Raw genomic sequence first — 23,452 nt, forward strand, 5'->3', positions numbered from 1 at the left:
GGAAAAGACTAATGCGCCCTTTGTAGGTTCAGTGATCATAGCTTTTTTGCTGTTTGTTTCAAAGCTTTCCGACACGAGTTGGGAAGCTCTATGCGTGTGGAAAGATCAGGTTGCAGACTTCGTTTTTGGCAAAATGTCTAGTCTGCTGCGTTTGGGTTGACTTTTGCCGCTCCAATGCCGCGCTGCGCTCCTTCTTTGTGGCGGTGCTGGGGAGTCCGGTCGTCCGTGCGCTGCCGCTAGTGAGCCTTTCGCTCGTTCGTCGCGAGGCATACAGACAGGTGAACTGTCCGAGATTTTGTGCGGTTTTAAAACGGAAACAATTTTGCTAGGTACTTTTTATAATCTTAGGTGCAAAATGTTGGCACTGGCGATGCTGCTTAAGACAAAAAGAAATTGAAGGCAATCAGGCTTTTTTGGTGTTTGGGAAAAGGATGGGCTAAACACGCCACAATGGGGAAGGATTCTAAGCCTTACCTAACCCTAAACTGTCAACCGTAAACCATTAACAGTACTCCGACGCTAACTGTAACTGTGCCTCTTCAAAGCCATGAGCTTAACCCGCCCCTAACCCAAGCTCTATCACCAAACCTTTCCATGCTTAAGCGTTTCTAACCGCTAACTTTGGAAAGGTGGTTTAATTAGAAAGATTTGATTTGTGGAAAAGATATATTTGCTTTCAAAGGAAACAGCATCAGGCAACTTGGTATTTGTGAAGCCGATGGGTTCAGCACGCCACCATTGGGGAAAAAGAGTAGTAATCAGATTCCATCCCGAAGCCTTACCCCTAACCTTGTAACACAGCCCAAAGCATGTGTGCCAGGAACTTCTGGTGGCTGCAGCGGAAGGGGAAGTTGCGGGCCCCCGTAGGCAAAGCGGTGGGGGAGGTACAGTCTTCAGCTTTTCTTTTCTTAAAGCAAACAAAATTGTTTCAGAGAAGCAAGCTCGCGCCCCGGTCACTAAGACTGCTGGAAGGTTTGTTTGAGCTGCCGCCTCATTTGAATACCCATGATGCACTGGGAAACGCCCCACCTTATTGTTAGTTTAATAAGACTTTAAAGCAGCCCAATATTAAATAGTTCCAATCCCTTTGCAATCGTGTTTTGCATGTGTTAAAGGTTCCAATGATCAGGCAAGAGCTGGGTGGGATTAATTAAACACACCTTAACCTCGAGGAGCACTGCCTGTGTCCGGGCCGTTGCCCTGCGGCATGTTTGGGCATACTCTGGTTTCTCTTCAGATCGAATAAATCTTTCGCCTTTTACTAAAGATTTCCGTGGGGAGGAATGACCATGAGTCGTAACCAATTTTTTGATGCCTGGCGTTTGCTGGGCTTCTTTGCTGTTGTTAACGATAGATCAAAAAGATTGCTTGCTCTAGTCGCAAGCTTTGCCCTGGCTGAGGACTGTGTTGCACCCAGAAGCGCAAAATATCCTGCCTGTGTCATGCTATGTACTGTTTGGGGTTGTAGAAATGCTTTAAGGAGGCAGGGTTAGACCACGCCCTCCAGACTCTATGCAAATAAGCCTGTGCATACGCTTTCAAACATGTTCCCAATTGTTCTTTATCGTAATACACAAACCAAACAACAAAAAACTGCCCTTAAATGTTTAACATTGAGGTCTCTGTTCCTCACATGTGCAGTTGTATTATTCATTTCCTCAAATAGCAACAGTGAAACATCTGGAAAAAGCACTCACCACGTGCTTAAGGGGCCGCTTTTCAGCATGGAAAAGACTAATGCGCCCTTTGTAGGTTCAGTGATCATAGCTTTTTTGCTATTTGTTTAAAAGCTTTCCGACACGAGTTGGGAAGCTCTATGCGTGTGGAAAGATCAGGTTGCAGACTTCGTTTTTGGCAAAATGTCTAGTCTGCTGCGTTTGGGTTGACTTTTGCCGCTCCAATGCCGCGCTGCGCTCCTTCTTTGTGGCGGTGCTGGGGAGTCCGGTCGTCCGTGCGCTGCCGCTAGGGAGCCTTTCGCTCGTTCGTCGCGAGGCATACAGACAGGTGAACTGTCCGAGATTTTGTGCGGTTTTAAAACGGAAACAATTTTGCTAGGTACTTTTTATAATCTTAGGTGCAAAATGTTGGCACTGGCGATGCTGCTTAAGACAAAAAGAAATTGAAGGCAATCAGGCTTTTTTGGTCTAAACACGCCACAATGGGGAAGGATTCTAAGCCTTACCTAACCCTAAACTGTCAACCGTAAACCATTAACAGTACTCCGACGCTAACTGTAACTGTGCCTCTTCAAAGCCATGAGCTTAACCCGCCCCTAACCCAAGCTCTATCACCAAACCTTTCCATGCTTAAGCGTTTCTAAGCGCTAACTTTGGAAAGGTGGTTTAATTAGAAAGATTTGATTTGTGGAAAAGATATATTTGCTTTCAAAGGAAACAGCATCAGGCAACTTGGTATTTGTGAAGCCGATGGGTTCAGCACGCCACCATTGGGGAAAAAGAGTAGTAATCAGATTCCATCCCGAAGCCTTACCCCTAACCTTGTAACACAGCCCAAAGCATGTGTGCCAGGAACTTCTGGTGGCTGCAGCGGAAGGGGAAGTTGCGGGCCCCCGTAGGCAAAGCGGTGGGGGAGGAACAATCTTCAGCTTTTCTTTTCTTAAAGCAAACAAAATTGTTTCAGAGAAGCAAGCTCGCGCCCCGGTCACTAAGACTGCTGGAAGGTTTGTTTGAGCTGCCGCCTCATTTGAATACCCATGATGCACTGGGAAACGCCCCACCTTATTGTTAGTTTAATAAGACTTTAAAGCAGCCCAATATTAAATGGTTCCAATCCCTTTGCAATCGTGTTTTGCATGTGTTAAAGGTTCCAATGATCAGGCAAGAGCTGGGTGGGATTAATTAAACACACCTTAACCTCGAGGAGCACTGCCTGTGTCCGGGCCGTTGCCCTGCGGCATGTTTGGGTATACTCTGGTTTCTCTTCAGACCGAATAAATCTTTCGCCTTTTACTAAAGATTTCCGTGGGGAGGAACGACCATGAGTCGTAACCAATTTCTTGATGCCTGGCGTTTGCTGGGCTTCTTTGCTGTTGTTAACGATAGATCAAAAAGATTGCTTGCTCTAGTCGCAAGCTTTGCCCTGGCTGAGGACTGTGTCGCACCCAGAAGCGCAAAATATCCTGCCTGTGTCATGCTATGTACTGTTTGGGGTTGTAGAAATGCTTTAAGGAGGCAGGGTTAGACCACGCCCTCCAGACTCTATGCAAATAAGCCTGTGCATACGCTTTCAAACATGTTCCCAATTGTTCTTTATCGTAATACACAAACCAAACAACAAAAAACTGCCCTTAAATGTTTAACATTGAGATCTCTGTTCCTCACATGTGCAGTTGTATTATTCATTTCCTCAAATAGCAACAGTGAAACATCTGGAAAAAGCACTCACCACGTGCTTAAGGGGCCGCTTTTCAGCATGGAAAAGACTAATGCGCCCTTTGTAGGTTCAGTGATCATAGCTTTTTTGCTGTTTGTTTCAAAGCTTTCCGACACGAGTTGGGAAGCTCTATGCGTGTGGAAAGATCAGGTTGCAGACTTCGTTTTTGGCAAAATGTCTAGTCTGCTGCGTTTGGGTTGACTTTTGGCGCTCCAATGCCGCGCTGCGCTCCTTCTTTGTGGCGGTGCTGGGGAGTCCGGTCGTCCGTGCGCTGCCGCTAGTGAGCCTTTCGCTCGTTCGTCGCGAGGCATACAGACAGGTGAACTGTCCGAGATTTTGTGCGGTTTTAAAACGGAAACAATTTTGCTAGGTACTTTTTATAATCTTAGGTGCAAAATGTTGGCACTGGCGATGCTGCTTAAGACAAAAAGAAATTGAAGGCAATCAGGCTTTTTTGGTGTTTGGGAAAAGGATGGGCTAAACACGCCACAATGGGGAAGGATTCTAAGCCTTACCTAACCCTAAACTGTCAACCGTAAACCATTAACAGTACTCCGACGCTAACTGTAACTGTGCCTCTTCAAAGCCATGAGCTTAACCCGCCCCTAACCCAAGCTCTATCACCAAACCTTTCCATGCTTAAGCGTTTCTAACCGCTAACTTTGGAAAGGTGGTTTAATTAGAAAGATTTGATTTGTGGAAAAGATATATTTGCTTTCAAAGGAAACAGCATCAGGCAACTTGGTATTTGTGAAGCCGATGGGTTCAGCACGCCACCATTGGGGAAAAAGAGTAGTAATCAGATTCCATCCCGAAGCCTTACCCCTAACCTTGTAACACAGCCCAAAGCATGTGTGCCAGGAACTTCTGGTGGCTGCAGCGGAAGGGGAAGTTGCGGGCCCCCGTAGGCAAAGCGGTGGGGGAGGAACAATCTTCAGCTTTTCTTTTCTTAAAGCAAACAAAATTGTTTCAGAGAAGCAAGCTCGCGCCCCGGTCACTAAGACTGCTGGAAGGTTTGTTTGAGCTGCCGCCTCATTTGAATACCCATGATGCACTGGGAAACGCCCCACCTTATTGTTAGTTTAATAAGACTTTAAAGCAGCCCAATATTAAATGGTTCCAATCCCTTTGCAATCGTGTTTTGCATGTGTTAAAGGTTCCAATGATCAGGCAAGAGCTGGGTGGGATTAATTAAACACACCTTAACCTCGAGGAGCACTGCCTGTGGCCGGGCCGTTGCCCTGCGGCATGTTTGGGTATACTCTGGTTTCTCTTCAGACCGAATAAATCTTTCGCCTTTTACTAAAGATTTCCGTGGGGAGGAACGACCATGAGTCGTAACCAATTTTTTGATGCCTGGCGTTTGCTGGGCTTCTTTGCTGTTGTTAACGATAGATCAAAAAGATTGCTTGCTCTAGTCGCAAGCTTTGCCCTGGCTGAGGACTGTGTCGCACCCAGAAGCGCAAAATATCCTGCCTGTGTCATGCTGTGTACTGTTTGGGGTTGTAGAAATGCTTTAAGGAGGCAGGGTTAGACCACGCCCTCCAGACTCTATGCAAATAAGCCTGTGCATACGCTTTCAAACATGTTCCCAATTGTTCTTTATCGTAATACACAAACCAAACAACAAAAAACTGCCCTTAAATGTTTAACATTGAGATCTCTGTTCCTCACATGTGCAGTTGTATTATTCATTTCCTCAAATAGCAACAGTGAAACATCTGGAAAAAGCACTCACCACGTGCTTAAGGGGCCGCTTTTCAGCATGGAAAAGACTAATGCGCCCTTTGTAGGTTCAGTGATCATAGCTTTTTTGCTATTTGTTTAAAAGCTTTCCGACACGAGTCGGGAAGCTCTATGCGTGTGGAAAGATCAGGTTGCAGACTTCGTTTTTGGCAAAATGTCTAGTCTGCTGCGTTTGGGTTGACTTTTGCCGCTCCAATGCCGCGCTGCGCTCCTTCTTTGTGGCGGTGCTGGGGAGTCCGGTCGTCCGTGCGCTGCCGCTAGTGAGCCTTTCGCTCGTTCGTCGCGAGGCATACAGACAGGTGAACTGTCCGAGATTTTGTGCGGTTTTAAAACGGAAACAATTTTGCTAGGTACTTTTTATAATCTTAGGTGCAAAATGTTGGCACTGGCGATGCTGCTTAAGACAAAAAGAAATTGAAGGCAATCAGGCTTTTTTGGTCTAAACACGCCACAATGGGGAAGGATTCTAAGCCTTACCTAACCCTAAACTGTCAACCGTAAACCATTAACAGTACTCCGACGCTAACTGTAACTGTGCCTCTTCAAAGCCATGAGCTTAACCCGCCCCTAACCCAAGCTCTATCACCAAACCTTTCCATGCTTAAGCGTTTCTAAGCGCTAACTTTGGAAAGGTGGTTTAATTAGAAAGATTTGATTTGTGGAAAAGATATATTTGCTTTCAAAGGAAACAGCATCAGGCAACTTGGTATTTGTGAAGCCGATGGGTTCAGCACGCCACCATTGGGGAAAAAGAGTAGTAATCAGATTCCATCCCGAAGCCTTACCCCTAACCTTGTAACACAGCCCAAAGCATGTGTGCCAGGAACTTCTGGTGGCTGCAGCGGAAGGGGAAGTTGCGGGCCCCCGTAGGCAAAGCGGTGGGGGAGGAACAATCTTCAGCTTTTCTTTTCTTAAAGCAAACAAAATTGTTTCAGAGAAGCAAGCTCGCGCCCCGGTCACTAAGACTGCTGGAAGGTTTGTTTGAGCTGCCGCCTCATTTGAATACCCATGATGCACTGGGAAACGCCCCACCTTATTGTTAGTTTAATAAGACTTTAAAGCAGCCCAATATTAAATGGTTCCAATCCCTTTGCAATCGTGTTTTGCATGTGTTAAAGGTTCCAATGATCAGGCAAGAGCTGGGTGGGATTAATTAAACACACCTTAACATCGAGGAGCACTGCCTGTGTCCGGGCCGTTGCCCTGCGGCATGTTTGGGTATACTCTGGTTTCTCTTCAGACCGAATAAATCTTTCGCCTTTTACTAAAGATTTCCGTGGGGAGGAACGACCATGAGTCGTAACCAATTTCTTGATGCCTGGCGTTTGCTGGGCTTCTTTGCTGTTGTTAACGATGGATCAAAAAGATTGCTTGCTCTAGTCGCAAGCTTTGCCCTGGCTGAGGACTGTGTCGCACCCAGAAGCGCAAAATATCCTGCCTGTGTCATGCTATGTACTGTTTGGGGTTGTAGAAATGCTTTAAGGAGGCAGGGTTAGACCACGCCCTCCAGACTCTATGCAAATAAGCCTGTGCATACGCTTTCAAACATGTTCCCAATTGTTCTTTATCGTAATACACAAACCAAACAACAAAAAACTGCCCTTAAATGTTTAACATTGAGATCTCTGTTCCTCACATGTGCAGTTGTATTATTCATTTCCTCAAATAGCAACAGTGAAACATCTGGAAAAAGCACTCACCACGTGCTTAAGGGGCCGCTTTTCAGCATGGAAAAGACTAATGCGCCCTTTGTAGGTTCAGTGATCATAGCTTTTTTGCTATTTGTTTAAAAGCTTTCCGACACGAGTTGGGAAGCTCTATGCGTGTGGAAAGATCAGGTTGCAGACTTCGTTTTTGGCAAAATGTCTAGTGTGCTGCGTTTGGGTTGAGTTTTGCCGCTCCAATGCCGCGCTGCGCTCCTTCTTTGTGGCGGTGCTGGGGAGTCCGGTCGTCCGTGCGCTGCCGCTAGTGAGCCTTTCGCTCGTTCGTCGCGAGGCATACAGACAGGTGAACTGTCCGAGATTTTGTGCGGTTTTAAAACGGAAACAATTTTGCTAGGTACTTTTTATAATCTTAGGTGCAAAATGTTGGCACTGGCGATGCTGCTTAAGACAAAAAGAAATTGAAGGCAATCAGGCTTTTTTGGTGTTTGGGAAAAGGATGGGCTAAACACGCCACAATGGGGAAGGATTCTAAGCCTTACCTAACCCTAAACTGTCAACCGTAAACCATTAACAGTACTCCGACGCTAACTGTAACTGTGCCTCTTCAAAGCCATGAGCTTAACCCGCCCCTAACCCAAGCTCTATCACCAAACCTTTCCATGCTTAAGCGTTTCTAACCGCTAACTTTGGAAAGGTGGTTTAATTAGAAAGATTTGATTTGTGGAAAAGATATATTTGCTTTCAAAGGAAACAGCATCAGGCAACTTGGTATTTGTGAAGCCGATGGGTTCAGCACGCCACCATTGGGGAAAAAGAGTAGTAATCAGATTCCATCCCGAAGCCTTACCCCTAACCTTGTAACACAGCCCAAAGCATGTGTGCCAGGAACTTCTGGTGGCTGCAGCGGAAGGGGAAGTTGCGGGCCCCCGTAGGCAAAGCGGTGGGGGAGGAACAATCTTCAGCTTTTCTTTTCTTAAAGCAAACAAAATTGTTTCAGAGAAGCAAGCTCGCGCCCCGGTCACTAAGACTGCTGGAAGGTTTGTTTGAGCTGCCGCCTCATTTGAATACCCATGATGCACTGGGAAACGCCCCACCTTATTGTTAGTTTAATAAGACTTTAAAGCAGCCCAATATTAAATGGTTCCAATCCCTTTGCAATCGTGTTTTGCATGTGTTAAAGGTTCCAATGATCAGGCAAGAGCTGGGTGGGATTAATTAAACACACCTTAACCTCGAGGAGCACTGCCTGTGTCCGGGCCGTTGCCCTGCGGCATGTTTGGGTATACTCTGGTTTCTCTTCAGACCGAATAAATCTTTCGCCTTTTACTAAAGATTTCCGTGGGGAGGAACGACCATGAGTCGTAACCAATTTTTTGATGCCTGGCGTTTGCTGGGCTTCTTTGCTGTTGTTAACGATAGATCAAAAAGATTGCTTGCTCTAGTCGCAAGCTTTGCCCTGGCTGAGGACTGTGTCGCACCCAGAAGCGCAAAATATCCTGCCTGTGTCATGCTATGTACTGTTTGGGGTTGTAGAAATGCTTTAAGGAGGCAGGGTTAGACCACGCCCTCCAGACTCTATGCAAATAAGCCTGTGCATACGCTTTCAAACATGTTCCCAATTGTTCTTTATCGTAATACACAAACCAAACAACAAAAAACTGCCCTTAAATGTTTAACATTGAGATCTCTGTTCCTCACATGTGCAGTTGTATTATTCATTTCCTCAAATAGCAACAGTGAAACATCTGGAAAAAGCACTCACCACGTGCTTAAGGGGCCGCTTTTCAGCATGGAAAAGACTAATGCGCCCTTTGTAGGTTCAGTGATCATAGCTTTTTTGCTGTTTGTTTCAAAGCTTTCCGACACGAGTTGGGAAGCTCTATGCGTGTGGAAAGATCAGGTTGCAGACTTCGTTTTTGGCAAAATGTCTAGTCTGCTGCGTTTGGGTTGACTTTTGCCGCTCCAATGCCGCGCTGCGCTCCTTCTTTGTGGCGGTGCTGGGGAGTCCGGTCGTCCGTGCGCTGCCGCTAGTGAGCCTTTCGCTCGTTCGTCGCGAGGCATACAGACAGGTGAACTGTCCGAGATTTTGTGCGGTTTTAAAACGGAAACAATTTTGCTAGGTACTTTTTATAATCTTAGGTGCAAAATGTTGGCACTGGCGATGCTGCTTAAGACAAAAAGAAATTGAAGGCAATCAGGCTTTTTTGGTGTTTGGGAAAAGGATGGGCTAAACACGCCACAATGGGGAAGGATTCTAAGCCTTACCTAACCCTAAACTGTCAACCGTAAACCATTAACAGTACTCCGACGCTAACTGTAACTGTGCCTCTTCAAAGCCATGAGCTTAACCCGCCCCTAACCCAAGCTCTATCACCAAACCTTTCCATGCTTAAGCGTTTCTAACCGCTAACTTTGGAAAGGTGGTTTAATTAGAAAGATTTGATTTGTGGAAAAGATATATTTGCTTTCAAAGGAAACAGCATCAGGCAACTTGGTATTTGTGAAGCCGATGGGTTCAGCACGCCACCATTGGGGAAAAAGAGTAGTAATCAGATTCCATCCCGAAGCCTTACCCCTAACCTTGTAACACAGCCCAAAGCATGTGTGCCAGGAACTTCTGGTGGCTGCAGCGGAAGGGGAAGTTGCGGGCCCCCGTAGGCAAAGCGGTGGGGGAGGTACAGTCTTCAGCTTTTCTTTTCTTAAAGCAAACAAAATTGTTTCAGAGAAGCAAGCTCGCGCCCCGGTCACTAAGACTGCTGGAAGGTTTGTTTGAGCTGCCGCCTCATTTGAATACCCATGATGCACTGGGAAACGCCCCACCTTATTGTTAGTTTAATAAGACTTTAAAGCAGCCCAATATTAAATAGTTCCAATCCCTTTGCAATCGTGTTTTGCATGTGTTAAAGGTTCCAATGATCAGGCAAGAGCTGGGTGGGATTAATTAAACACACCTTAACCTCGAGGAGCACTGCCTGTGTCCGGGCCGTTGCCCTGCGGCATGTTTGGGCATACTCTGGTTTCTCTTCAGATCGAATAAATCTTTCGCCTTTTACTAAAGATTTCCGTGGGGAGGAATGACCATGAGTCGTAACCAATTTTTTGATGCCTGGCGTTTGCTGGGCTTCTTTGCTGTTGTTAACGATAGATCAAAAAGATTGCTTGCTCTAGTCGCAAGCTTTGCCCTGGCTGAGGACTGTGTTGCACCCAGAAGCGCAAAATATCCTGCCTGTGTCATGCTATGTACTGTTTGGGGTTGTAGAAATGCTTTAAGGAGGCAGGGTTAGACCACGCCCTCCAGACTCTATGCAAATAAGCCTGTGCATACGCTTTCAAACATGTTCCCAATTGTTCTTTATCGTAATACACAAACCAAACAACAAAAAACTGCCCTTAAATGTTTAACATTGAGGTCTCTGTTCCTCACATGTGCAGTTGTATTATTCATTTCCTCAAATAGCAACAGTGAAACATCTGGAAAAAGCACTCACCACGTGCTTAAGGGGCCGCTTTTCAGCATGGAAAAGACTAATGCGCCCTTTGTAGGTTCAGTGATCATAGCTTTTTTGCTATTTGTTTAAAAGCTTTCCGACACGAGTTGGGAAGCTCTATGCGTGTGGAAAGATCAGGTTGCAGACTTCGTTTTTGGCAAAATGTCTAGTCTGCTGCGTTTGGGTTGACTTTTGCCGCTCCAATGCCGCGCTGCGCTCCTTCTTTGTGGCGGTGCTGGGGAGTCCGGTCGTCCGTGCGCTGCCGCTAGGGAGCCTTTCGCTCGTTCGTCGCGAGGCATACAGACAGGTGAACTGTCCGAGATTTTGTGCGGTTTTAAAACGGAAACAATTTTGCTAGGTACTTTTTATAATCTTAGGTGCAAAATGTTGGCACTGGCGATGCTGCTTAAGACAAAAAGAAATTGAAGGCAATCAGGCTTTTTTGGTCTAAACACGCCACAATGGGGAAGGATTCTAAGCCTTACCTAACCCTAAACTGTCAACCGTAAACCATTAACAGTACTCCGACGCTAACTGTAACTGTGCCTCTTCAAAGCCATGAGCTTAACCCGCCCCTAACCCAAGCTCTATCACCAAACCTTTCCATGCTTAAGCGTTTCTAAGCGCTAACTTTGGAAAGGTGGTTTAATTAGAAAGATTTGATTTGTGGAAAAGATATATTTGCTTTCAAAGGAAACAGCATCAGGCAACTTGGTATTTGTGAAGCCGATGGGTTCAGCACGCCACCATTGGGGAAAAAGAGTAGTAATCAGATTCCATCCCGAAGCCTTACCCCTAACCTTGTAACACAGCCCAAAGCATGTGTGCCAGGAACTTCTGGTGGCTGCAGCGGAAGGGGAAGTTGCGGGCCCCCGTAGGCAAAGCGGTGGGGGAGGAACAATCTTCAGCTTTTCTTTTCTTAAAGCAAACAAAATTGTTTCAGAGAAGCAAGCTCGCGCCCCGGTCACTAAGACTGCTGGAAGGTTTGTTTGAGCTGCCGCCTCATTTGAATACCCATGATGCACTGGGAAACGCCCCACCTTATTGTTAGTTTAATAAGACTTTAAAGCAGCCCAATATTAAATGGTTCCAATCCCTTTGCAATCGTGTTTTGCATGTGTTAAAGGTTCCAATGATCAGGCAAGAGCTGGGTGGGATTAATTAAACACACCTTAACCTCGAGGAGCACTGCCTGTGTCCGGGCCGTTGCCCTGCGGCATGTTTGGGTATACTCTGGTTTCTCTTCAGACCGAATAAATCTTTCGCCTTTTACTAAAGATTTCCGTGGGGAGGAACGACCATGAGTCGTAACCAATTTCTTGATGCCTGGCGTTTGCTGGGCTTCTTTGCTGTTGTTAACGATAGATCAAAAAGATTGCTTGCTCTAGTCGCAAGCTTTGCCCTGGCTGAGGACTGTGTCGCACCCAGAAGCGCAAAATATCCTGCCTGTGTCATGCTATGTACTGTTTGGGGTTGTAGAAATGCTTTAAGGAGGCAGGGTTAGACCACGCCCTCCAGACTCTATGCAAATAAGCCTGTGCATACGCTTTCAAACATGTTCCCAATTGTTCTTTATCGTAATACACAAACCAAACAACAAAAAACTGCCCTTAAATGTTTAACATTGAGATCTCTGTTCCTCACATGTGCAGTTGTATTATTCATTTCCTCAAATAGCAACAGTGAAACATCTGGAAAAAGCACTCACCACGTGCTTAAGGGGCCGCTTTTCAGCATGGAAAAGACTAATGCGCCCTTTGTAGGTTCAGTGATCATAGCTTTTTTGCTGTTTGTTTCAAAGCTTTCCGACACGAGTTGGGAAGCTCTATGCGTGTGGAAAGATCAGGTTGCAGACTTCGTTTTTGGCAAAATGTCTAGTCTGCTGCGTTTGGGTTGACTTTTGGCGCTCCAATGCCGCGCTGCGCTCCTTCTTTGTGGCGGTGCTGGGGAGTCCGGTCGTCCGTGCGCTGCCGCTAGTGAGCCTTTCGCTCGTTCGTCGCGAGGCATACAGACAGGTGAACTGTCCGAGATTTTGTGCGGTTTTAAAACGGAAACAATTTTGCTAGGTACTTTTTATAATCTTAGGTGCAAAATGTTGGCACTGGCGATGCTGCTTAAGACAAAAAGAAATTGAAGGCAATCAGGCTTTTTTGGTGTTTGGGAAAAGGATGGGCTAAACACGCCACAATGGGGAAGGATTCTAAGCCTTACCTAACCCTAAACTGTCAACCGTAAACCATTAACAGTACTCCGACGCTAACTGTAACTGTGCCTCTTCAAAGCCATGAGCTTAACCCGCCCCTAACCCAAGCTCTATCACCAAACCTTTCCATGCTTAAGCGTTTCTAACCGCTAACTTTGGAAAGGTGGTTTAATTAGAAAGATTTGATTTGTGGAAAAGATATATTTGCTTTCAAAGGAAACAGCATCAGGCAACTTGGTATTTGTGAAGCCGATGGGTTCAGCACGCCACCATTGGGGAAAAAGAGTAGTAATCAGATTCCATCCCGAAGCCTTACCCCTAACCTTGTAACACAGCCCAAAGCATGTGTGCCAGGAACTTCTGGTGGCTGCAGCGGAAGGGGAAGTTGCGGGCCCCCGTAGGCAAAGCGGTGGGGGAGGTACAATCTTCAGCTTTTCTTTTCTTAAAGCAAACAAAATTGTTTCAGAGAAGCAAGCTCGCGCCCCGGTCACTAAGACTGCTGGAAGGTTTGTTTGAGCTGCCGCCTCATTTGAATACCCATGATGCACTGGGAAACGCCCCACCTTATTGTTAGTTTAATAAGACTTTAAAGCAGCCCAATATTAAATAGTTCCAATCCCTTTGCAATCGTGTTTTGCATGTGTTAAAGGTTCCAATGATCAGGCAAGAGCTGGGTGGGATTAATTAAACACACCTTAACCTCGAGGAGCACTGCCTGTGGCCGGGCCGTTGCCCTGCGGCATGTTTGGGTATACTCTGGTTTCTCTTCAGACCGAATAAATCTTTCGCCTTTTACTAAAGATTTCCGTGGGGAGGAACGACCATGAGTCGTAACCAATTTTTTGATGCCTGGCGTTTGCTTGGCTTCTTTGCTGTTGTTAACGATAGATCAAAAAGATTGCTTGCTCTAGTCGCAAGCTTTGCCCTGGCTGAGGACTGTGTCGCACCCAGAAGCGCAAAATATCCTGCCTGTGTCATGCTGTGTACTGTTTGGGGTTGTAGAAATGCTTTAAGGAGGCAGGGTTAGACCACGCCCTCCAGACTCTATGCAAATAAGCCTGTGCATACGCTTTCAAACATGTTCCCAATTGTTCTTTATCGTAATACACAAACCAAACAACAAAAAACTGCCCTTAAATGTTTAACATTGAGGTCTCTGTTCCTCACATGTGCAGTTGTATTATTCATTTCCTCAAATAGCAACAGTGAAACATCTGGAAAAAGCACTCACCACGTGCTTAAGGGGCCGCTTTTCAGCATGGAAAAGACTAATGCGCCCTTTGTAGGTTCAGTGATCATAGCTTTTTTGCTATTTGTTTAAAAGCTTTCCGACACGAGTCGGGAAGCTCTATGCGTGTGGAAAGATCAGGTTGCAGACTTCGTTTTTGGCAAAATGTCTAGTCTGCTGCGTTTGGGTTGACTTTTGCCGCTCCAATGCCGCGCTGCGCTCCTTCTTTGTGGCGGTGCTGGGGAGTCCGGTCGTCCGTGCGCTGCCGCTAGTGAGCCTTTCGCTCGTTCGTCGCGAGGCATACAGACAGGTGAACTGTCCGAGATTTTGTGCGGTTTTAAAACGGAAATAATTTTGCTAGGTACTTTTTATAATCTTAGGTGCAAAATGTTGGCACTGGCGATGCTGCTTAAGACAAAAAGAAATTGAAGGCAATCAGGCTTTTTTGGTGTTTGGGAAAAGGATGGGCTAAACACGCCACAATGGGGAAGGATTCTAAGCCTTACCTAACCCTAAACTGTCAACCGTAAACCATTAACAGTACTCCGACGCTAACTGTAACTGTGCCTCTTCAAAGCCATGAGCTTAACCCGCCCCTAACCCAAGCTCTATCACCAAACCTTTCCATGCTTAAGCGTTTCTAACCGCTAACTTTGGAAAGGTGGTTTAATTAGAAAGATTTGATTTGTGGAAAAGATATATTTGCTTTCAAAGGAAACAGCATCAGGCAACTTGGTATTTGTGAAGCCGATGGGTTCAGCACGCCACCATTGGGGAAAAAGAGTAGTAATCAGATTCCATCCCGAAGCCTTACCCCTAACCTTGTAACACAGCCCAAAGCATGTGTGCCAGGAACTTCTGGTGGCTGCAGCGGAAGGGGAAGTTGCGGGCCCCCGTAGGCAAAGCGGTGGGGGAGGTACAATCTTCAGCTTTTCTTTTCTTAAAGCAAACAAAATTGTTTCAGAGAAGCAAGCTCGCGCCCCGGTCACTAAGACTGCTGGAAGGTTTGTTTGAGCTGCCGCCTCATTTGAATACCCATGATGCACTGGGAAACGCCCCACCTTATTGTTAGTTTAATAAGACTTTAAAGCAGCCCAATATTAAATAGTTCCAATCCCTTTGCAATCGTGTTTTGCATGTGTTAAAGGTTCCAATGATCAGGCAAGAGCTGGGTGGGATTAATTAAACACACCTTAACCTCGAGGAGCACTGCCTGTGGCCGGGCCGTTGCCCTGCGGCATGTTTGGGTATACTCTGGTTTCTCTTCAGACCGAATAAATCTTTCGCCTTTTACTAAAGATTTCCGTGGGGAGGAACGACCATGAGTCGTAACCAATTTTTTGATGCCTGGCGTTTGCTGGGCTTCTTTGCTGTTGTTAACGATAGATCAAAAAGATTGCTTGCTCTAGTCGCAAGCTTTGCCCTGGCTGAGGACTGTGTCGCACCCAGAAGCGCAAAATATCCTGCCTGTGTCATGCTGTGTACTGTTTGGGGTTGTAGAAATGCTTTAAGGAGGCAGGGTTAGACCACGCCCTCCAGACTCTATGCAAATAAGCCTGTGCATACGCTTTCAAACATGTTCCCAATTGTTCTTTATCGTAATACACAAACCAAACAACAAAAAACTGCCCTTAAATGTTTAACATTGAGGTCTCTGTTCCTCACATGTGCAGTTGTATTATTCATTTCCTCAAATAGCAACAGTGAAACATCTGGAAAAAGCACTCACCACGTGCTTAAGGGGCCGCTTTTCAGCATGGAAAAGACTAATGCGCCCTTTGTAGGTTCAGTGATCATAGCTTTTTTGCTATTTGTTTAAAAGCTTTCCGACACGAGTCGGGAAGCTCTATGCGTGTGGAAAGATCAGGTTGCAGACTTCGTTTTTGGCAAAATGTCTAGTCTGCTGCGTTTGGGTTGACTTTTGCCGCTCCAATGCCGCGCTGCGCTCCTTCTTTGTGGCGGTGCTGGGGAGGCCGGTCGTCCGTGCGCTGCCGCTAGTGAGCCTTTCGCTCGTTCGTCGCGAGGCATACAGACAGGTGAACTGTCCGAGATTTTGTGCGGTTTTAAAACGGAAACAATTTTGCTAGGTACTTTTTATAATCTTAGGTGCAAAATGTTGGCACTGGCGATGCTGCTTAAGACAAAAAGAAATTGAAGGCAATCAGGCTTTTTTGGTGTTTGGGAAAAGGATGGGCTAAACACGCCACAATGGGGAAGGATTCTAAGCCTTACCTAACCCTAAACTGTCAACCGTAAACCATTAACAGTACTCCGACGCTAACTGTAACTGTGCCTCTTCAAAGCCATGAGCTTAACCCGCCCCTAACCCAAGCTCTATCACCAAACCTTTCCATGCTTAAGCGTTTCTAACCGCTAACTTTGGAAAGGTGGTTTAATTAGAAAGATTTGATTTGTGGAAAAGATATATTTGCTTTCAAAGGAAACAGCATCAGGCAACTTGGTATTTGTGAAGCCGATGGGTTCAGCACGCCACCATTGGGGAAAAAGAGTAGTAATCAGATTCCATCCCGAAGCCTTACCCCTAACCTTGTAACACAGCCCAAAGCATGTGTGCCAGGAACTTCTGGTGGCTGCAGCGGAAGGGGAAGTTGCGGGCCCCCGTAGGCAAAGCGGTGGGGGAGGAACAATCTTCAGCTTTTCTTTTCTTAAAGCAAACAAAATTGTTTCAGAGAAGCAAGCTCGCGCCCCGGTCACTAAGACTGCTGGAAGGTTTGTTTGAGCTGCCGCCTCATTTGAATACCCATGATGCACTGGGAAACGCCCCACCTTATTGTTAGTTTAATAAGACTTTAAAGCAGCCCAATATTAAATGGTTCCAATCCCTTTGCAATCGTGTTTTGCATGTGTTAAAGGTTCCAATGATCAGGCAAGAGCTGGGTGGGATTAATTAAACACACCTTAACATCGAGGAGCACTGCCTGTGTCCGGGCCGTTGCCCTGCGGCATGTTTGGGTATACTCTGGTTTCTCTTCAGACCGAATAAATCTTTCGCCTTTTACTAAAGATTTCCGTGGGGAGGAACGACCATGAGTCGTAACCAATTTTTTGATGCCTGGCGTTTGCTGGGCTTCTTTGCTGTTGTTAACGATAGATCAAAAAGATTGCTTGCTCTAGTCGCAAGCTTTCCCCTGGCTGAGGACTGTGTCGCACCCAGAAGCGCAAAATATCCTGCCTGTGTCATGCTATGTACTGTTTGGGGTTGTAGAAATGCTTTAAGGAGGCAGGGTTAGACCACGCCCTCCAGACTCTATGCAAATAAGCCTGTGCATACGCTTTCAAACATGTTCCCAATTGTTCTTTATCATAATACACAAACCAAACAACAAAAAACTGCCCTTAAATGTTTAACATTGAGATCTCTGTTCCTCACATGTGCAGTTGTATTATTCATTTCCTCAAATAGCAACAGTGAAACATCTGGAAAAAGCACTCACCACGTGCTTAAGGGGCCGCTTTTCAGCATGGAAAAGACTAATGCGCCCTTTGTAGGTTCAGTGATCATAGCTTTTTTGCTATTTGTTTAAAAGCTTTCCGACACGAGTCGGGAAGCTCTATGCGTGTGGAAAGATCAGGTTGCAGACTTCGTTTTTGGCAAAATGTCTAGTCTGCTGCGTTTGGGTTGACTTTTGCCGCTCCAATGCCGCGCTGCGCTCCTTCTTTGTGGCGGTGCTGGGGAGTCCGGTCGTCCGTGCGCTGCCGCTAGTGAGCCTTTCGCTCGTTCGTCGCGAGGCATACAGACAGATGAACTGTCCGAGATTTTGTGCGGTTTTAAAACGGAAACAATTTTGCTAGGTACTTTTTATAATCTTAGGTGCAAAATGTTGGCACTGGCGATGCTGCTTAAGACAAAAAGAAATTGAAGGCAATCAGGCTTTTTTGGTGTTTGGGAAAAGGAAGGGCTAAACACGCCACAATGGGGAAGGATTCTAAGCCTTACCTAACCCTAAACTGTCAACCGTAAACCATTAACAGTACTCCGACGCTAACTGTAACTGTGCCTCTTCAAAGCCATGAGCTTAACCCGCCCCTAACCCAAGCTCTATCACCAAACCTTTCCATGCTTAAGCGTTTCTAAGCGCTAACTTTGGAAAGGTGGTTTAATTAGAAAGATTTGATTTGTGGAAAAGATATATTTGCTTTCAAAGGAAACAGCATCAGGCAACTTGGTATTTGTGAAGCCGATGGGTTCAGCACGCCACCATTGGGGAAAAAGAGTAGTAATCAGATTCCATCCCGAAGCCTTACCCCTAACCTTGTAACACAGCCCAAAGCATGTGTGCCAGGAACTTCTGGTGGCTGCAGCGGAAGGGGAAGTTGCGGGCCCCCGTAGGCAAAGCGGTGGGGGAGGAACAATCTTCAGCTTTTCTTTTCTTAAAGCAAACAAAATTGTTTCAGAGAAGCAAGCTCGCGCCCCGGTCACTAAGACTGCTGGAAGGTTTGTTTGAGCTGCCGCCTCATTTGTATACCCATGATGCACTGGGAAACGCCCCACCTTATTGTTAGTTTAATAAGACTTTAAAGCAGCCCAATATTAAATGGTTCCAATCCCTTTGCAATCGTGTTTTGCATGTGTTAAAGGTTCCAATGATCAGGCAAGAGCTGGGTGGGATTAATTAAACACACCTTAACATCGAGGAGCACTGCCTGTGTCCGGGCCGTTGCCCTGCGGCATGTTTGGGCATACTCTGGTTTCTCTTCAGACCGAATAAATCTTTCGCCTTTTACTAAAGATTTCCGTGGGGAGGAACGACCATGAGTCGTAACCAATTTTTTGATGCCTGGCGTTTGCTGGGCTTCTTTGCTGTTGTTAACGATAGATCAAAAAGATTGCTTGCTCTAGTCGCAAGCTTTGCCCTGGCTGAGGACTGTGTCGCACCCAGAAGCGCAAAATATCCTGCCTGTGTCATGCTGTGTACTGTTTGGGGTTGTAGAAATGCTTTAAGGAGGCAGGGTTAGACCACGCCCTCCAGACTCTATGCAAATAAGCCTGTGCATACGCTTTCAAACATGTTCCCAATTGTTCTTTATCGTAATACACAAACCAAACAACAAAAAACTGCCCTTAAATGTTTAACATTGAGGTCTCTGTTCCTCACATGTGCAGTTGTATTATTCATTTCCTCAAATAGCAACAGTGAAACATCTGGAAAAAGCACTCACCACGTGCTTAAGGGGCCGCTTTTCAGCATGGAAAAGACTAATGCGCCCTTTGTAGGTTCAGTGATCATAGCTTTTTTGCTATTTGTTTAAAAGCTTTCCGACACGAGTTGGGAAGCTCTATGCGTGTGGAAAGATCAGGTTGCAGACTTCGTTTTTGGCAAAATGTCTAGTCTGCTGCGTTTGGGTTGACTTTTGCCGCTCCAATGCCGCGCTGCGCTCCTTCTTTGTGGCGGTGCTGGGGAGTCCGGTCGTCCGTGCGCTGCCGCTAGTGAGCCTTTCGCTCGTTCGTCGCGAGGCATACAGACAGGTGAACTGTCCGAGATTTTGTGCGGTTTTAAAACGGAAACAATTTTGCTAGGTACTTTTTATAATCTTAGGTGCAAAATGTTGGCACTGGCGATGCTGCTTAAGACAAAAAGAAATTGAAGGCAATCAGGCTTTTTTGGTCTAAACACGCCACAATGGGGAAGGATTCTAAGCCTTACCTAACCCTAAACTGTCAACCGTAAACCATTAACAGTACTCCGACGCTAACTGTAACTGTGCCTCTTCAAAGCCATGAGCTTAACCCGCCCCTAACCCAAGCTCTATCACCAAACCTTTCCATGCTTAAGCGTTTCTAAGCGCTAACTTTGGAAAGGTGGTTTAATTAGAAAGATTTGATTTGTGGAAAAGATATATTTGCTTTCAAAGGAAACAGCATCAGGCAACTTGGTATTTGTGAAGCCGATGGGTTCAGCACGCCACCATTGGGGAAAAAGAGTAGTAATCAGATTCCATCCCGAAGCCTTACCCCTAACCTTGTAACACAGCCCAAAGCATGTGTGCCAGGAACTTCTGGTGGCTGCAGCGGAAGGGGAAGTTGCGGGCCCCCGTAGGCAAAGCGGTGGGGGAGGTACAATCTTCAGCTTTTCTTTTCTTAAAGCAAACAAAATTGTTTCAGAGAAGCAAGCTCGCGCCCCGGTCACTAAGACTGCTGGAAGGTTTGTTTGAGCTGCCGCCTCATTTGAATACCCATGATGCACTGGGAAACGCCCCACCTTATTGTTAGTTTAATAAGACTTTAAAGCAGCCCAATATTAAATAGTTCCAATCCCTTTGCAATCGTGTTTTGCATGTGTTAAAGGTTCCAATGATCAGGCAAGAGCTGGGTGGGATTAATTAAACACACCTTAACCTCGAGGAGCACTGCCTGTGGCCGGGCCGTTGCCCTGCGGCATGTTTGGGTATACTCTGGTTTCTCATCAGACCGAATAAATCTTTCGCCTTTTACTAAAGATTTCCGTGGGGAGGAACGACCATGAGTCGTAACCAATTTTTTGATGCCTGGCGTTTGCTGGGCTTCTTTGCTGTTGTTAACGATAGATCAAAAAGATTGCTTGCTCTAGTCGCAAGCTTTGCCCTGGCTGAGGACTGTGTCGCACCCAGAAGCGCAAAATATCCTGCCTGTGTCATGCTATGTACTGTTTGGGGTTGTAGAAATGCTTTAAGGAGGCAGGGTTAGACCACGCCCTCCAGACTCTATGCAAATAAGCCTGTGCATACGCTTTCAAACATGTTCCCAATTGTTCTTTATCGTAATACACAAACCAAACAACAAAAAACTGCCCTTAAATGTTTAACATTGAGGTCTCTGTTCCTCACATGTGCAGTTGTATTATTCATTTCCTCAAATAGCAACAGTGAAACATCTGGAAAAAGCACTCACCACGTGCTTAAGGGGCCGCTTTTCAGCATGGAAAAGACTAATGCGCCCTTTGTAGGTTCAGTGATCATAGCTTTTTTGCTATTTGTTTAAAAGCTTTCCGACACGAGTTGGGAAGCTCTATGCGTGTGGAAAGATCAGGTTGCAGACTTCGTTTTTGGCAAAATGTCTAGTCTGCTGCGTTTGGGTTGACTTTTGCCGCTCCAATGCCGCGCTGCGCTCCTTCTTTGTGGCGGTGCTGGGGAGTCCGGTCGTCCGTGCGCTGCCGCTAGTGAGCCTTTTGCTCGTTCGTCGCGAGGCATACAGACAGGTGAACTGTCCGAGATTTTGTGCGGTTTTAAAACGGAAACAATTTTGCTAGGTACTTTTTATAATCTTAGGTGCAAAATGTTGGCACTGGCGATGCTGCTTAAGACAAAAAGAAATTGAAGGCAATCAGGCTTTTTTGGTCTAAACACGCCACAATGGGGAAGGATTCTAAGCCTTACCTAACCCTAAACTGTCAACCGTAAACCATTAACAGTACTCCGACGCTAACTGTAACTGTGCCTCTTCAAAGCCATGAGCTTAACCCGCCCCTAACCCAAGCTCTATCACCAAACCTTTCCATGCTTAAGCGTTTCTAACCGCTAACTTTGGAAAGGTGGTTTAATTAGAAAGATTTGATTTGTGGAAAAGATATATTTGCTTTCAAAGGAAACAGCATCAGGCAACTTGGTATTTGTGAAGCCGATGGGTTCAGCACGCCACCATTGGGGAAAAAGAGTAGTAATCAGATTCCATCCCGAAGCCTTACCCCTAACCTTGTAACACAGCCCAAAGCATGTGTGCCAGGAACTTCTGGTGGCTGCAGCGGAAGGGGAAGTTGCGGGCCCCCGTAGGCAAAGCGGTGGGGGAGGTACAATCTTCAGCTTTTCTTTTCTTAAAGCAAACAAAATTGTTTCAGAGAAGCAAGCTCGCGCCCCGGTCACTAAGACTGCTGGAAGGTTTGTTTGAGCTGCCGCCTCATTTGAATACCCATGATGCACTGGGAAACGCCCCACCTTATTGTTAGTTTAATAAGACTTTAAAGCAGCCCAATATTAAATAGTTCCAATCCCTTTGCAATCGTGTTTTGCATGTGTTAAAGGTTCCAATGATCAGGCAAGAGCTGGGTGGGATTAATTAAACACACCTTAACCTCGAGGAGCACTGCCTGTGGCCGGGCCGTTGCCCTGCGGCATGTTTGGGTATACTCTGGTTTCTCTTCAGACCGAATAAATCTTTCGCCTTTTACTAAAGATTTCCGTGGGGAGGAACGACCATGAGTCGTAACCAATTTTTTGATGCCTGGCGTTTGCTTGGCTTCTTTGCTGTTGTTAACGATAGATCAAAAAGATTGCTTGCTCTAGTCGCAAGCTTTGCCCTGGCTGAGGACTGTGTCGCACCCAGAAGCGCAAAATATCCTGCCTGTGTCATGCTGTGTACTGTTTGGGGTTGTAGAAATGCTTTAAGGAGGCAGGGTTAGACCACGCCCTCCAGACTCTATGCAAATAAGCCTGTGCATACGCTTTCAAACATGTTCCCAATTGTTCTTTATCGTAATACACAAACCAAACAACAAAAAACTGCCCTTAAATGTTTAACATTGAGGTCTCTGTTCCTCACATGTGCAGTTGTATTATTCATTTCCTCAAATAGCAACAGTGAAACATCTGGAAAAAGCACTCACCACGTGCTTAAGGGGCCGCTTTTCAGCATGGAAAAGACTAATGCGCCCTTTGTAGGTTCAGTGATCATAGCTTTTTTGCTATTTGTTTAAAAGCTTTCCGACACGAGTCGGGAAGCTCTATGCGTGTGGAAAGATCAGGTTGCAGACTTCGTTTTTGGCAAAATGTCTAGTCTGCTGCGTTTGGGTTGACTTTTGCCGCTCCAATGCCGCGCTGCGCTCCTTCTTTGTGGCGGTGCTGGGGAGTCCGGTCGTCCGTGCGCTGCCGCTAGTGAGCCTTTCGCTCGTTCGTCGCGAGGCATACAGACAGGTGAACTGTCCGAGATTTTGTGCGGTTTTAAAACGGAAATAATTTTGCTAGGTACTTTTTATAATCTTAGGTGCAAAATGTTGGCACTGGCGATGCTGCTTAAGACAAAAAGAAATTGAAGGCAATCAGGCTTTTTTGGTGTTTGGGAAAAGGATGGGCTAAACACGCCACAATGGGGAAGGATTCTAAGCCTTACCTAACCCTAAACTGTCAACCGTAAACCATTAACAGTACTCCGACGCTAACTGTAACTGTGCCTCTTCAAAGCCATGAGCTTAACCCGCCCCTAACCCAAGCTCTATCACCAAACCTTTCCATGCTTAAGCGTTTCTAAGCGCTAACTTTGGAAAGGTGGTTTAATTAGAAAGATTTGATTTGTGGAAAAGATATATTTGCTTTCAAAGGAAACAGCATCAGGCAACTTGGTATTTGTGAAGCCGATGGGTTCAGCACGCCACCATTGGGGAAAAAGAGTAGTAATCAGATTCCATCCCGAAGCCTTACCCCTAACCTTGTAACACAGCCCAAAGCATGTGTGCCAGGAACTTCTGGTGGCTGCAGCGGAAGGGGAAGTTGCGGGCCCCCGTAGGCAAAGCGGTGGGGGAGGAACAATCTTCAGCTTTTCTTTTCTTAAAGCAAACAAAATTGTTTCAGAGAAGCAAGCTCGCGCCCCGGTCACTAAGACTGCTGGAAGGTTTGTTTGAGCTGCCGCCTCATTTGTATACCCATGATGCACTGGGAAACGCCCCACCTTATTGTTAGTTTAATAAGACTTTAAAGCAGCCCAATATTAAATGGTTCCAATCCCTTTGCAATCGTGTTTTGC

General features: G+C 46.0%; 13 non-coding genes across 13 annotated transcripts; all 13 read left to right on the top strand.

Moving 5' to 3' along the window:
- Window positions 1-1,217: 1,217 nt before the first annotated feature.
- Window positions 1,218-1,332, top strand: LOC149277152 (U5 spliceosomal RNA). Its single transcript, XR_016279179.1, has one exon. It is a non-coding gene; the product is annotated as a U5 spliceosomal RNA (small nuclear RNA).
- Window positions 1,333-2,925: 1,593 nt separating this feature from the next.
- LOC149277153 (U5 spliceosomal RNA) lies at window positions 2,926-3,040 on the top strand. Its single transcript, XR_016279215.1, has one exon. It is a non-coding gene; the product is annotated as a U5 spliceosomal RNA (small nuclear RNA).
- A 1,611-nt stretch (window positions 3,041-4,651) lies between these two features.
- Window positions 4,652-4,766, top strand: LOC149277154 (U5 spliceosomal RNA). Its single transcript, XR_016279087.1, has one exon. It is a non-coding gene; the product is annotated as a U5 spliceosomal RNA (small nuclear RNA).
- Window positions 4,767-6,359: 1,593 nt separating this feature from the next.
- LOC149277155 (U5 spliceosomal RNA) lies at window positions 6,360-6,474 on the top strand. The gene has a single exon (XR_016279216.1). It is a non-coding gene; the product is annotated as a U5 spliceosomal RNA (small nuclear RNA).
- Window positions 6,475-8,085: 1,611 nt separating this feature from the next.
- On the top strand, window positions 8,086-8,200 carry LOC149277156 (U5 spliceosomal RNA). The gene has a single exon (XR_016279088.1). It is a non-coding gene; the product is annotated as a U5 spliceosomal RNA (small nuclear RNA).
- Window positions 8,201-9,811: 1,611 nt separating this feature from the next.
- Window positions 9,812-9,926, top strand: LOC149277157 (U5 spliceosomal RNA). The gene has a single exon (XR_016279181.1). It is a non-coding gene; the product is annotated as a U5 spliceosomal RNA (small nuclear RNA).
- Window positions 9,927-11,519: 1,593 nt separating this feature from the next.
- Window positions 11,520-11,634, top strand: LOC149277158 (U5 spliceosomal RNA). Its single transcript, XR_016279217.1, has one exon. It is a non-coding gene; the product is annotated as a U5 spliceosomal RNA (small nuclear RNA).
- Window positions 11,635-13,245: 1,611 nt separating this feature from the next.
- Window positions 13,246-13,360, top strand: LOC149277159 (U5 spliceosomal RNA). Its single transcript, XR_016279155.1, has one exon. It is a non-coding gene; the product is annotated as a U5 spliceosomal RNA (small nuclear RNA).
- A 1,611-nt stretch (window positions 13,361-14,971) lies between these two features.
- Window positions 14,972-15,086, top strand: LOC149277160 (U5 spliceosomal RNA). Its single transcript, XR_016279089.1, has one exon. It is a non-coding gene; the product is annotated as a U5 spliceosomal RNA (small nuclear RNA).
- Window positions 15,087-16,697: 1,611 nt separating this feature from the next.
- Window positions 16,698-16,812, top strand: LOC149277161 (U5 spliceosomal RNA). The gene has a single exon (XR_016279090.1). It is a non-coding gene; the product is annotated as a U5 spliceosomal RNA (small nuclear RNA).
- A 1,611-nt stretch (window positions 16,813-18,423) lies between these two features.
- On the top strand, window positions 18,424-18,538 carry LOC149277162 (U5 spliceosomal RNA). Its single transcript, XR_016279091.1, has one exon. It is a non-coding gene; the product is annotated as a U5 spliceosomal RNA (small nuclear RNA).
- A 1,593-nt stretch (window positions 18,539-20,131) lies between these two features.
- LOC149277163 (U5 spliceosomal RNA) lies at window positions 20,132-20,246 on the top strand. The gene has a single exon (XR_016279164.1). It is a non-coding gene; the product is annotated as a U5 spliceosomal RNA (small nuclear RNA).
- Window positions 20,247-21,839: 1,593 nt separating this feature from the next.
- On the top strand, window positions 21,840-21,954 carry LOC149277164 (U5 spliceosomal RNA). Its single transcript, XR_016279156.1, has one exon. It is a non-coding gene; the product is annotated as a U5 spliceosomal RNA (small nuclear RNA).
- The last annotated feature ends 1,498 nt before the right edge of the window (window positions 21,955-23,452 follow it).

The sequence above is a fragment of the Sceloporus occidentalis genome, unplaced genomic scaffold (assembly GCF_023333645.1).
Source record: "Sceloporus occidentalis isolate IW3139 unplaced genomic scaffold, rSceOcc1.0.p SCAF_220, whole genome shotgun sequence".
In the NCBI taxonomy this organism is placed as follows: domain Eukaryota; kingdom Metazoa; phylum Chordata; class Lepidosauria; order Squamata; family Phrynosomatidae; genus Sceloporus; species Sceloporus occidentalis.